Genomic DNA, 15,537 nt, shown 5'->3' on the forward strand with positions numbered 1-15,537 from the left:
TCAAATTCATGTTCTTCTGTGAGAGAACGGATGCTTTATCCAACTGCTCTAGAAAGTGAAAAGTTAATCCTGTGCGGAGTTTTTCCTTGCAGAGCTGTGCAGAGTTTTTAATGTGATCTATTCGTTTCGAATCGGACGGATCAGATTAGATCTTGTTCGAATTTTAAAAAAACTCAAAATTTGCGGAACTCTTAATTTAGTCCGTCCAATTCGAAACGAACGTACCAGATTAAAAGCTTCGCACGGAAAAACTCCGCAGAGGATATCATTTCCTAGAAAGTGTTGGCAATTTAAACAGTTATCTGAACCGTTAAATATTATTTATTTATTTTTTTTGTATATCAGAAAGAATGAAGAGTACGAAATGAAATGAGCAAGAGGAAGGAATTAACAAAATCTGCTCAAAATTTCAGATTATGAGTTGTTGAATGAAATCAGAATCATTGTTTCTAATTTATTATTTCTCGTTTTATTCTCTACCAGACCAACGGAAGTTAAAACCTCCTAAAATTTTTCTAATTTCAGCCTAATTAGCAAAAATGAGAAGTTTTTTGTTGTTCATCTCTGCCACGATGTTCGCTCGATCAGAGAGGAAGGTGAGGTTAGTGAAATCGGCACGATCCGATCGGCAATAGGATTCGTAACGAACATTTTAAGATCCACGCATATTAAGGAATTCATATCCTCTGAGATATCTCAAACTTTGCGAGACTTTATAAAAAATCCCAACCGTTTAACTATGTTCTGCACGAATCTCAAAGCAGAGATAATACTGACCCCTACATCACCCCCGAATAGGCACCGGACACGTCGGTCACGCAAAAGTTGAGATATCTCAGAGGATACGCACTCCATATTAAAGTATGTATGAAGAGTGAGTCTATGGTACTATGCATATTACGATTTGGCACCGTGCTATGGCTCTATATTTGAGTTTTCAAATCCTAATGGTCGATCTGAACCGTTCATCTTGTCCTCCATATTAATATGTGTTTGGAGACCAAATTTTACATTTTTTGAAATTTGTTTACTATTTTTTTAGATTTATTAAAAATCACTGTTTTTGGATGGTCCAGAATTTTCAGATCAAGTGATTTTCTAAATATCTAAAAAAATAGTAAAAAAATTCCAAAAAATGTAAAATTTGATCTCCAAACACATATTAATATGGAGAACAAGATAAACGATTCGGATTGACCGTTAGGATTTGAAAACTCGAATATAGAGCCATAGCACGGTAACAACCCGTGATATGCATAGTACCATAGACTCACTCATGTATGAATATTGATGTGAATTGAACAGTTCCAATCAAATATTAGATCGAATTCCGTGTACCAAAACCATTCGATCAGCATCACAATTGTATAAAAAGCATGATGAATAATGATGCAGATTGAATCGGACTGCCTTGGAGGCAAGGCCTGCTGCACTGAGTGACAATTGATGCACCGCAGATGCATTTTGCGTTTTCAGTTTTTTGGTAGAAGCGAACATGGGCTGTGAAACAATCGGAGATGGGAATCATAGTAAATTGTCCTCCGCGGTTTAAATTTTTTTCAGAATTTTTTTTAGAGAGTTGGTTTGTTATTATCAACTACAAACTTATATATTTATTTTTAAAATTTAAATATTCAATCTGAACCTTTCAATATCAATTTCATATTAAAATTACTTGGAGATTAAATTTTATATCTTTTTAGATTTTTTTTTATTATTGTTTAGATATGTATCTAGGGGTGAAAACGGAGCCGGATTATCCGACAGATATCCGCTCCGTATCCGAGAATTATCCGAATCCGAATTCGGATAATTTCCGAATACGGATTCGGATAATTATCGGAAATCCATATAAGATTTGGATTTAGATACAGAGTCCTAAACGGAGTGGATATTCAGATTCGGATAGTTTGGCTGGACCCATATAAAAGATGAATTAAAATTTGCCATAGGTGGGATTTGAACCCTTGTCCTCTCATCTCAAAATCTTTGAATTAAGCTTCAAACCACTAGACCACAACATCTTTTGTTACTATTCATTTATTTGATATATATATTATATGAATAGATTATCTCTCATCTCTTATAAGTTCATTAATATTTATATTTAATGTTTTAATTAATATTTGTATCTTAGAAGTTCATATATCTTAATTATCCGACCATTATTCGTTTTATATCCGTATTCGAATCCGTATCCGTGGACAATCCGTTCCGTATCCGTTTAAGGCGAATTTGGTTTTGAATTTTGATATCCGTTTACTATCTGTATCCGTATTCGTATCCGCTCATTACCCGACGGATGCGGATATGATATCAGCATTATCCGCTCCGTTTTCACCCCTATATGTATCACTGTTGTTGAATTGTTCAAAATTTTCAAATCAAGTAAATTTTTGACGCAATACTGACTTCTGGTGCTATTAGCGTCAATTAAATATACCATCCATTGGAGATGGTGCGGTAGCACTGTTAGTTAGGAAAAAATTGTTTTATAATTATGGCTATCAAAAAATAAAAAATTCAAATCCCGCTTACAACTTCATAGTCTCTGCGAAGATTTCAAAAAAAATATACCATCCATAATATCTTCTAATTGCAATATACCTGATACGTCCTATCCGGAAGCGGATTAAGACGTCTATTCGGTTTATGGAATCATTTTGTTCTATTTTTTATTATGTTTTGCTCATTTTGGTTTGAAGATTTTATATCGTGGAATTTGATTCTTTTGAAGAATAAAATCTCTTTTTGTTTGAGAGAAAGGGATGAAAAGGATTTTGATATTTCAACCAATTTTTCAGAAATATCTGTGTATGGATATACAAAAGTTATGGTATAATAAAAAAAAATACTTCTTCACCATCCATATTTTTTTGCAAAAAAAGGCATAAAATGAATAAATAAAATATTCTTTTTTCTGAAAAAAAAAGGAGGAAAAAAATGAAAAAAGAAATACTATGCTCGTTTCTATTCGGTTTATGGAATCATTTTGTTCTATTTTTTATTATATTTTGCTCATTTTGATTTGAAGATTTTATATCGTGAAATTTGATTCTTTTGAAGAAGAAAATCTCAAAAAGAGTCTTTATGAGACTTTTGTACATGGCCTTATCAATACCATTAAGCAAAAATTACGCTATGTAATTCTACCTCATCAAATTCTTTTTACTGGTGCTGTGACGGCTTTTTCTTTTCTCTCTCACTTGTGAATGCAATTAATTTTTAATAAAACCGAGGAACAGCTAAGCATGCACGATGCATGAATCATCAACAGTTTTCTAGATCTGACGGTAAATTATAATAGAAAGACCTACATAATTGAGACCAGACAAATCTGACATTATGTAATTAGGAAGCTTGTAGAGGTAGATAAAAAGTTTCGGCACTGTATATTGAAGCGAGGCCCAGCCTGGAGATAAGAAGGGAGAAAGAGCACTAAGGATTAAGGAAGAGGCCCCACGTTGTCAGATTTCTTTCTCACTGAATTAACTTACATGGCAACTGGTCAGGGACCCACAGCACCATGTCTCCAGACTCTAGTAATGGAGTAAGAGATGATAAAAAGAAAATCTGCGAAAGAATGGAGAGGACGTAATGGAGGAGGAACAATATAATATGTTATAATAGATTAATTAGAATTTCTTTAAATTGTAGAATTGTGAAATAATTTTCATTAATATTTTGTTGTGGGGGAATGAAATCAATAATCGTTGTTTCTTCTCATGCAATATGCTTCCTGGTCGGTGGAAGGGGAAATGGGGAATAAGAAATGTTTTACATGGTATGTCTGTGGAATTCATATCATCTAAGGTAACTCAAACTTTAAGTTTTGATTTGAACCGTCAGATCTTCTTTGGCACGAATATTAAAGGTTACCATACATTCCACCTCGAGCTGGCTTGGCCGGGATTAGGATCGACCGTCCAGATCTAAATTCAAAATTTCAATTGCCTCAGATGATGCGGATCCTTATCTGTGAGACGGGAGTGGTCAGGGGAGATGGATAGGCATCCTCGGCATTATCGTACCGTTTGCGTTTATTTCTAAACCGTGCGATCAGAATCCAAGAAAACCCAGCCCTCGACTGTAGCGTGCGGGGCCCTTTCATATTTGTGAGGATTTCAATCCACAGTCTAGATCTAAACTCAATATTTCAGTTAACTCAGAGGATAAGAATTTGGTTAGATGTAGGATGGAAAGGCCTGCGCTGAGTAACTCTAAATGGGCCAAGTTCAGGGAATTTTTTTGCTGGGCCCAAGAAGCATTTTGCATTTTCAATCTATTTATTAGAAACCTTACATGGGCCTAAATATAGATTTTTGGAACCAACTCAAATTTTTTTAAATTAAACCAGGACCGTCGACAAAATCACACCGATTTTAAAGCTGTTTATTTATTTTTATTAAAACTGGTTCGACATTTATCAATGATAAATTCGTTGCATCAGATAAAAAATAACTGATCTCTGAAATGATATTTAATTTAGAGTGAGTCTATGGTACTATGCATATTACGATTTGGCACCGTGCTACGGCTCTATATTCGAGTTTTCAAATCCTAACGGTCGATCCGAACCGTTCATCTTGTTCTCCATATTAATATTTATTTGGATACCAAATTTTACATTTTTTGAAATTTTTTTACTATCTTTTTAAATTTATTGAAAATCACTGTTTTTGGATGGTCCAGAATTTTCAGATCAAGTGATTTTCTAAATATCTAAAAAAATAGTAAATTTTTTTAAAAAAATGTAAAATTTGGTCTCCAAACACATATTAATATGGAGAACAAGATGAACGGTTCGGATAAACCGTTAGGATTTAAAAACTCAAATATAGAGCCATAGCACGGTGCCAAATCGTAATATGCATAGTACCATAGACTCACTCTTTAATTTATCTTACATGAAACACAATCAACTGTTCGATGGCAGGAAACCTCCAATTATTACATAATATAATTTAAGAATTTTAAGTAAGAACAGTATGGAATAGTTGCTCTGTCTCATACTCTCATTTGTGCCCTCTGTCCCCACAAAGTATTGAATTTCACAGATCTTTTTGTCGGAACAAGACCAAATGAAATTAATAGGAGCTAAATTTAATAATTTTTTAAGTCCATTTCTGCCCATCTAATTTTAAAAATGTAACAATTAGAGGAAAATCGTCACAAGTTAAGAAAATCTGTAGTTTAAATATCTGCATGATAGTTGATTAATTGACAGTTGGTGGCAACAATAATTTAATGATAGTATTTAAATTATTCTTTCATGTTTCTTTTAGAGATTAATTGAAGGGGAATTAAGGATTTGGACTGGTATTTATATGGTATTATCAATAAATGAATGCTCTCTGTTTGTAGTCAAGTCTTTATCATTAAATTATTATGTTTTATTTGTCGAATTTTAAATTTTAATTTTTTTTTTAATTATTAAGATAATCAAACAAATCTATTATTATTGAATTACCACTCAATTATAATACCTATTCTTTTAAACTAAATCCAAGTCCAACATCTTAATGCCCCTCAAAAGCGATAAGAAAAGCACTAGAAAAATTTCTTTATTTTATTTCGTCGATTATTTTGGATTTAACTCAAATCCAACAAAACAAGGAAAACGCTGGTTCTAAGGTTCAAAGGCGATAACAAATTAAATGCTGCCATTTTGAAAAAAAAAAAAAAAATTAAAAGTATACATTACATAAACTCAATATATTGAGGACTAAGAAGTAGGAAGTGTCAAAATCATGTCATCTAAAGTTTCTTCCTCAGTTTAGAGTTTTTATTTTATTTACTACCAAATTAACAGGTAGCAATATAGAATCAAATGAAATTTTACATGACATTTTTGTATGGAGAAACAGTGCAAATTTGATGTATATATAGTGAGAGCATAAATCTTATACAAATTTAAATTTATATGGAATTCATACTCAATAACCATCAATCACATTCAAAAATAGGTCCTGACAAGTGGGGACCATATACAAATTCAAAAATTTTATAGGGTTATAATTAATAAGAAAAATGTACAGGCTAACACTTAGTCTGTTTATTAAGTTCCAATTCTATAAAAATTTAAATTTGTACATATATATTTCGTACTGCTAATCATTTGACATTTCAAAACTGCACTGACATATATATATATATATATATATATCAAAATTTGTGCTAGCAGACCACAGTTGAACAATGTGAAGTTGATTAAAATTATTATTTCAAAAAATATAGATATATATGGAACAATTCCGTGTAAGTACAATATATTTATTGCTGCCATCAAATTATTTTTCCTTTGCAACAACAGGTCCATATACGCATCAATGTCCCACATTATTATTATTATTAATGCATAACAACAATTGTTGTCAGATAATTAAATGTTTTTCATAAATATATATATATATATATAACCACGTTGGGATTCTATATTATTATTTTTCCTAATATATTACTTATATTAATAATTACAAGTTTGAAATTTAAATGATGAAATACATAATTCATCCTCAAAGCCCAGGATTCAATTAAGTTAGCTAGAATCCTATTTCCTGGTTTTTTATATTTAAGCAAGGCATTCCTAATTTTGATAATTAAGTATAAAAAAATAACACTTTGAATTTAAGTAGGCTGCTAACAATTAATTGCTGTCATCCAGTTTAATTATATATTAAAATGTAAGAAAAAACTAGTCAAAACACTTTAAATATGATTTTTTTAACACTTAAAATAAAAAAATGGCTCATATTTCAATCAACTTATTTAAAATCCAAATCGAAAACAATTGTTATAAAACTAGGCCAATTATATTATATTTGGAAAATGATTTGGCTAATGGAAAAAGTTCCACCTGAGCTTGTCAGTCAATGGAACATATTCTAAGACACAAACAAATCAGAAAATTTCAAAATTTTATCAAACTTATCAGTATAATTTATATGAAATTCTTATTTCATTTTGTTACATTATGCCCCCTTTTTAAATATCATATTATAAATTGTAAGTTAACCATATATAGCACACCAGTTGGCCCACTAATCTTTTCTTAATTAATTATGGAAGCTTACAGATAACCGAAATATAAAAAACAAAGCGAAAAACCAAACAGGAAAAACAAAACGGAAGAAACCAACGAAAAAAAAGAAACAAAAGATAGCATTCTACATCCATTTAATTCTGTTTGGTAGAGTACTTTTAAAAACTGGGATTTGAACTTATCATTTAATTTTTGTTCAATTTCTAATGTCATAATATGTAATGTGGATTGAAAATCATGCGAAACCAAGAAAGACGGCGCTTACTAAAATTAAAGTTTGATTCTGTTTTTGCATGTTTTCTCCTTTTTAGCCAGAATAAAGAAACCAATCAATTTCTTATTCTTTCTCTCTTCACACATTATCAATGAAATTATTTTATAACATCTAACCTTCTATAGTATTTTAGAGGGGCGAAGCCACAAGATTAAATTTTAGAGGGTAAGAGAATGAATATAATTTTATTTTAAGAGTGGCTAGTGTATATTATTATATATTATGATATCATTGTTTTTTCACCCGTAGTCACACTGACTTCAAAATTTACTATAAAAGCTTTAAATAACAAATTCAAATCATTCAAACTGACCTACTTTATGAGTAATTCATTTACCTACAAATTTTATAAAAATTTTGAATTCATTTAGTTTGAAGTCTATGATAAAAAAAATGAATGCATTATTATTAACTTAAAAACAATCTTTTTTTACCGCTTAACTTCATAGAAAATGAATTTGAAATCCATAAATTTTGCATGAAAAATGCATCACTCACAAGGTAGATTTATTTGAAGGTTTAGATTTGTTTTTTTGAAACCTATTTGATGGATTTTGGAGTTCCTGTCACTACGGTTGAAATAACACTGATATCATAGTAGTAGGGGTGAAAACGGTATGGATAATATCCGATCCTTATTCAAAAAATTAGATATGGATGTCCGATATCTAAATATTCGTGTGGATATCAATACTGATATAATTTTACATGGTTTTATGTTTCAATTATCTGTATCCGAATAATAGATATATAATATATATTTTAATATATATTATGATAAAATTATGTTATTCACCATTATAATTAGACAACTATTATAAATTTTAATATTTTTTAACAAATTTTTATATTATTTTAATAAATATTCGATCTAATATGTATTCGTATCCTCTGATATATGCTCCCTATTTGTATCCAGAAAAAAAAATATGAATTTAATTTACCACTATCCGCTCCGCTCCGTTTTCACCCCTACATAGTAGCCATACTCTTTATTTTATTAATGTGGCGCGGAATATGTGTATTTCCAAAAAATTATAAACTTTGATTTCTGTTCTCATATCACAGTCATATTATAAATTAAAATGATAAAAGTTTAGAAAGTAGAATAGCAAATTAGCCTATTTTAAAGATATTACAAACCCTCTAATGATATTCACGTTCACCTTGTGCAATTATTTTCATTTTAAATAGAGTGCTATATATGCTATTTATATTCCGCTAATTGTGAAATGAGTCTTTTATGTTGATTTAGTTAGAAATAAAATATAAATAAAAAAAATAAGATTTAATTTGGATTCATCTCTCTTAAAAAATTAACGGTTCACATTTGACCTTTGATTTTATATTTCGAAATATTAATGCTCTAAAAGTTATGATAATTTGTGGCTTGAAAAATAGTGAATCCTCCAGAACAAAATTATATTACGCATTAAAATATGGATATCTAATTTTTATATACAACCATTTGATATCTTACAAAATTATTCAAGTTTAAAAATTAAAATTAAAGATATATTCTTTATTTCTTAATTTAAATGTGAACTTATTTGATAGACGGTTAGCCTCCCACCAAACCATTTTAAATTAAAAAATTAAATATATACTAAATTTGTCCTCATATATTGTGTCAGTGTAGTTAGTATTGCCATAATTCTTGTTCTAGAAATTTAAACCCTGAACAACATTACATTTTTACTGCATGGGAAATCATAATGCAAAATTACAAAATAGCAACAATAAAACACAACAATTCAATTACAATCCAGGTGTCAAAATTTGAATGGATTCATGTAAATATCCAACAATAGATCTCAGCCTTTTCCTACAGTAGATATATTTTTTTTGTTCAACTGCATGATAATACCTTCTGACAAATTTATAACCAAGCTGTTGAAATTGCAATAATTAATTTTTCAATGCCATTAGATGCTCCTTGAAGTTAGCGTTTTTCCAGAAACAATAAGTTCATCTTTAATTGAACGAGTTTGAATTTTGAAACATGGCGCAGGAGTAAATTTTGCTTGTATCTATCTAACTAATTATGAAGCATCCAAGGAAATTAAAGAACTGAAGAACCATGTTTGCAAATTCAGAAAGTTATTGAATTTTGACGCGCATCTTTTATTGTAGCATAGTATAGTTGTTTATTGTAGCATAGTATAGTTGTTGTGGGAATTAAAATAGCATTACTTTATATTAATTTCATCATCATATCTATTAAATGTAAGGTTCCAGTAAATAAATTTATTATATTTCGCTTGGTTCTAATTAATTATGATGCATTCCAAAGAGCTGGTGTTACGGGTGCAAACGGATCGGATATTATCCGTTTGCATCCGAATCCATATTCAACAAAATTAGACACTGATATTCAAATATTCATGTGGATACATATTCGAATATAATTTTAAATTTTAATTATCTTTATTCGAATAGTAGATATATACCATATAATTTAATATATATTATAAAAACATTATGTTATTCACCATTATAATTAGATAAATATTATGATTTATGATATTTTTTAATAATATTTACTTTTTTAATATATAATAATATTGAAAAATGGATTAATTGATCTGTATTTGTTTAATATCAAATCTTTTTCAGTATCCGTCTAATATCTGATCCGTATCCATATCTAAAAAATTAAAACATACATATGATTTTATCACTATCTGATCTGTATTCGATCGTTCACTATCTGATCATGTTTGAGGGTTTGTCAGGAATTAGAATGAACTTGGACAAAACTGAACTGTTCCCCATTAACATTTCTCCTGCTGTTGCTTCTGATTTGGCTAGCATTTTTAGATGTCAACTCTCTAATTTCCCTTTTAAATATCTGGGTGTTCCTTTGCATAAGAAAAAATTGTGAATCAAAGATTGGGGATTTATTATTGACAAAATTAGTCATAAGTTACAAAATTGGAAATGTCAACTTTTATCTCTGGGTGGTAGATTAACACCAGTCGATGCTGTTTTATCAGCAGTTCCTTTGTATGTTTTGTCTTTGTACTAGATGCCTAAAACTGTTATTAGACAAATAGATAAAATTAGAAGGTCTTTTGTCTGGCAAGGGAATCTATAGAAGATATCATTGTCTTTGCATTTACTCTTCCAAAAAAAAAAATCAAAAGTTGCATTCTTAACTGTGGTTTGTGCAGTGGTTTGGAGTCTGTGGAAGCATATGAATGATTTATACTTTAATAATACTAGAGTATACACAGCTAAAAACTTTATCTTTCGTATCTTATTGGACAGATAATGCTAAGGAAGATATCAAAGCTACTGTGCAGGATTGGATTTCTCAGGATATTGATGCAATTCCTCTTCAGGTTGTAGATCCAGATGATATGTTGATGCTGGAATGGGTGACTAACACTGAAAATAAAGCTTGATTGCTACTTTCCCTTTTATGTTCTTAAAAAACTTATCTGCAAGCTCAAATTTTGTTGTGTTATATGGAGCTTGATGCCAGTTTCTATTAGGGTTACTTTGTTGTGCCTGCGTGCCTATTTTGTTGCTTTTGTTATATCCCATTTGTTGGGATTGGTAGGGCTATCCCTCCGGGTAACAGAGATTGGCTCGTTGAACTCGTTTTGTAAGTTACCAGTTTCATATTAATGAAACGGGCATATGCCTTTTTTTAAAAAAAAAAATTTATTAATGGTCCAGGTGCATTGCCTCCACCGAGATTTGTTATTTTTACCTACTTACCCTTTTATGCCTCCACTAAGATTTTTTTTTTAACCCTCTATATATTCACAATTCTAGATGAGAGCCAAATTTAATAGCTAGCACTTAAAGACTAAAATTTTACATAAATATTAATTTTGAGAACCATTGTATTATAAAATTTATGTCACTGCTATAGTTGCAATTTTGTTGTGATTAAAATTTTCTATACTATATATATAGCACGTAATCCGAATTTTCATTAATTGTTCAAACCGAATCGAACCAATGCAAATTTTATTCATGTTGCATAAAAATAAGTTAAATTGATCAAATAATCCAATCAACCAAATTATAAATTGTAGTTTAATTATATTTACTATAAAGATTGACTCAATTTTGGTGTAAATCTAGAGATGATGATTCATTCTCTAAATTAAATTTTATATTGCCTTTTAATGTTAAGAATCTTTCAGATCTCCTTCTGCTGGAAGAGGAAAGAAGCTTAGACACAACCCAAACTTTGGACCTCCTGGTGCATGGTACTGGGGATGGCAATCCCCCATATCCAATGTTTGGCGTCAAGAAAGGGGATGAAGACTTATTAGATTTGTAGTACTTAGTTTTATGTATGTTATGATATTTTTGTATTTTCCTAGAATTGTTGTCCTTCTTGTGTTCTGGACATGGTAAGATGTTTTGGTTTTTTCTATTGTTTCTGCTTATGTTTTGAACAGCTGTAAATACTTGACATATTTGGTTTTGGTACCAATTTTAGATACTAGGTCAAATATGCTATGGTTCTTGATTTCAATGAAATCGGTGGTAAATGCCACTATTTTTCAAAAAAAAAAAAAATTTACTATGAAGAAAACTTTAACTTGTAACTAGTAATTAATACAATACTAAATGTTAATTAAGTATGTAATCTTACAATACTAACATAGTATTTACTGACCTTTCGATTTATTTGATTCGTGCATTTAAATTATAAATCAAGCTATCAGAATTTTTAAACCTAACCGAATGAAAATGATCAGACAACCGAACCATTATTCAGAATAAAGTTAATTCAGTATACATGTAAATTGAAAGGCTTTATTTATATTGTGAATTGAAGCTAATGATAATTGATATTTTATTCCTTATTTTGAGAAAAAAAAAATACTTTCGTTGATGCTTGCCTTAATAATAAGATAAGGATGTAATAGATTTGCATTAATTATCCTTTCGTAGTACTCATTGATTTGTGTTTTTTGAAGACAGTAATAAATAGATTTGCAGAGGGGCGAAATAGAAAAATTAATGATAAAGGACTTGGCCTCAATTATCCAATCTACGTCTTTATAATATTAATAATAAAAATAACTAAGGAAAACAATGAAAGTAATTATAGTTTTAATATTAACTTTCTCAAAGTATGATCTACCTAGAGAAGTACTGCCTACACGTGTTAATTACTTTTAATTTATATATTGAGTGTTTTATTGGTAAATTTAAAGTGTATTTTTTTTATTGAGGGTTCAAATACCCATGTCTTTCATGTTCATCATGTCTCATATTTTTTTTTTAATCTCTATTTTCAAAATTCAATAGTCAATCAGAACTGCTCAACATGATATTCATGTTAAAATGTTTGGAGGCCAAATTTTATATTTTTTGGCAAACAAATTACTATTAATTTAGATAAATACAAAATCACTGTTTTTAGATAGTTCAGAAACACTGATTTTGTGTCTATCTAAATAAAAAGTAAAAAAATTCTAAAAAATAAATAATAAAATTTAGATTCTTAGCATATTATAATATAAAATTTATATTGAATGGTTCGAATCAATTATTTGAACCATGAAACAATAATAATTATAGGATGTGAGAGACATTTGAACCCTCTTTTTTTTTATTACACGAATCGTCAGTAATTGGTTATTATTTACATGAACTATGTTTTATTTAAATTTTAAATTATGCTAGCATTGTCAACGGTTGGTGAAAGATGAACCAATAACTAACCATATAAAGGATTGGTACTAAAAGGTGACGTCACCACAAGTTATTTAATAGGGGAATTTAGGAAGAAAATTCTATCAAATTTTTTTGTAAACAAAATTGGGACCAAACAAAAATTGAAGTCAATGCTTAACAAAAATACATCAACAATAAAATTCTGTATTAAAAAAAAAAATGGGACCAAACAAAATTCATCACGCGCTTAATTAATTGCACTACTTGATAGGTTTTGATTTTTTTGTAAGTTTCTTGATAGAAATGAAATTTAATATGAATTTATTTGAATAAATTTGATTTAGCATTGAGCTTTTTGATCAGCAATCTTTACCTGATGAGAAGAATTCAATGATGCATATTTCAAAAGTCCCATAAAATTCGTCAAATTTATTATATCATGCCATTAAAATACTAATTAGAGTTTGACGCAAACATACCGAATAAAAAGCAAAATTGAAAACAAAATTATAATTTTCTTTGATTCATGTATAAGTAAATTCAATGGCCCAAATTTTAACACAAGAAATGCAATTAAACAATTACTTTTAATCCATGTATAGGCGTAAATCTTAAAAATAAAATATATCATGGAAATTAGAATTGCGTCAAAGAAAAAAAAAAAAGCAAAATACACAAGAATTAACAATGTGGTCGTCCTTTCAGCCCACCCGAAATTTTTATTAATACCCAAAAAAATTATAAAATTACAAAATCTACCCAACTTTTCAGAGGAATTCGAAATGTGCCCCTTTTGGTAAATAAATAACATGACAAAGCTCATCTTTCCTGTTATTTAGTCACCGAACCCAGAAATTGAGACCGGTGACTAAATAACCGGTTTCAAGAAATTCATCCGGTTCCTAAATAACCGTTTTTTTTTTGTTTTTTTACAAAATAGAAAATTTTTAAATTTTTTTTATTTTTTGTATTAGAATATTAGAAATGTTGAATATATTTCTTTAAAAATAGATGAAATACAATATAATTTAATTTATTAGAAAGACTGTGACAAATAACTCAGATCAACATTTTTCAAGCCGGATTTTTCGCTGCTGTAAGAAAAATTAATATATTTCTTTATGCATTATTGGGAAAAAAAATAAATAAAAAATAAAATGTACTAGAAGGATCACAATATTTTCTGTATTACCTAGAAGTGACTTTTGAACCGCAATCAATAACTCACATTCAAAGCATATTCATTTTTTTTTTCCAATAACACATAAAAAAATATATTAATTTTTTCTTACAACCGTGAAAAATCCGGTCTGAAAAATATTGATCCAGATTATTTGTCGCAGTCTTTCTAATAAATCAAATTATATCATATTCCATCTATTTTTGAAAAAATATGTTCAACATTTATAATATTTCAATACAAAAAAAATTTAAAATTTTTTGTTTTGTAAAAAAAAAGGTTATTTAGTAACCAGATGAATTTCTTGAAATCGGTTATTTAGTCACTGGTCTCAATTTCTAGATCCGGTGACTAAATAACCGGAAAGAGGGATTTTGTCCGGTTATTTAGTCACCGAAAGTGGCAGATTTTGAAATCTCACGAAAACGTGGATAGATTGCGTAATTTTATAAAAGTTTTGGGTATTAATAAAAATTTCGGCAGCCCACGCTATCTAATTAAATATTGCTACAATTCCCAACTTAATTACAAAAAAATGCATTTAATTCTGATTCCTTCCGTGCTGCCATTAATTAATAACAATTATGAGCAGAATTATGACCGGGAAGGTGTGGGATATTTGGGAAAAATTCAAATGAAATAAGTACAAAATCGCTGGCGATTGTGTAGAGTGTGCATGGGTTGTGGGACCAAATATGCTCTACACAATAGCATTTTTTTAATTTTAGAAAATTTTTTTAAAGAACTAAAAATATGACGATATTTTTTCCTTCACATGGAAGGAATTGCTCATTTTGAAAATTTTCTAGTGTGGTTCCTGCCCCAGCGACCTAATAAACATAAACACATTAAAGATGAGGCACGCTAAGGTACCAAATCAAATATGCGGTTTCTTATTGTTATTGAAAAAAATTCGTTATTTTTGGTTCTTTAGAAAGTGTCTATTTCTTTTTTTGAAGATACAAACAACTGACACAACTGGTGCGCGTTTTACATAATAAAAGAGATGAATAGTAATAGATTATTTTTAAAAGTTCAATGTAAATTACTAAATTTGTGAATTTTAAACAGCTTCTTATGATAAAATAAAAATAAAAAGATTCTAAGAAAATAAGAACATGGTTTACTTGTAGGGGTGAAAACGGAGCGGATACGAAGCGGATCGTGATAAAATCATATCCATATCTCTCTCTTTTTTTTCTTTTCTTTTTTCATTTTCCAGATACAAATACGGAGCGGAAATCAAATGGGTACGGATAGGGGTCTGGATCAAATCGAATATTTATTAAAATAATATAAATAATATTACAAAATATTAAAGTTCATAATATTTATCTAATTATAATGGTGAATAACATGAATTTTTCAAAATTTATATTAAAATATATGGTA

This window comes from Carex rostrata, chromosome 10 (genome assembly GCF_964058835.1).
Source record: "Carex rostrata chromosome 10, lpCarRost1.2, whole genome shotgun sequence".
Classification (NCBI taxonomy): domain Eukaryota; kingdom Viridiplantae; phylum Streptophyta; class Magnoliopsida; order Poales; family Cyperaceae; genus Carex; species Carex rostrata.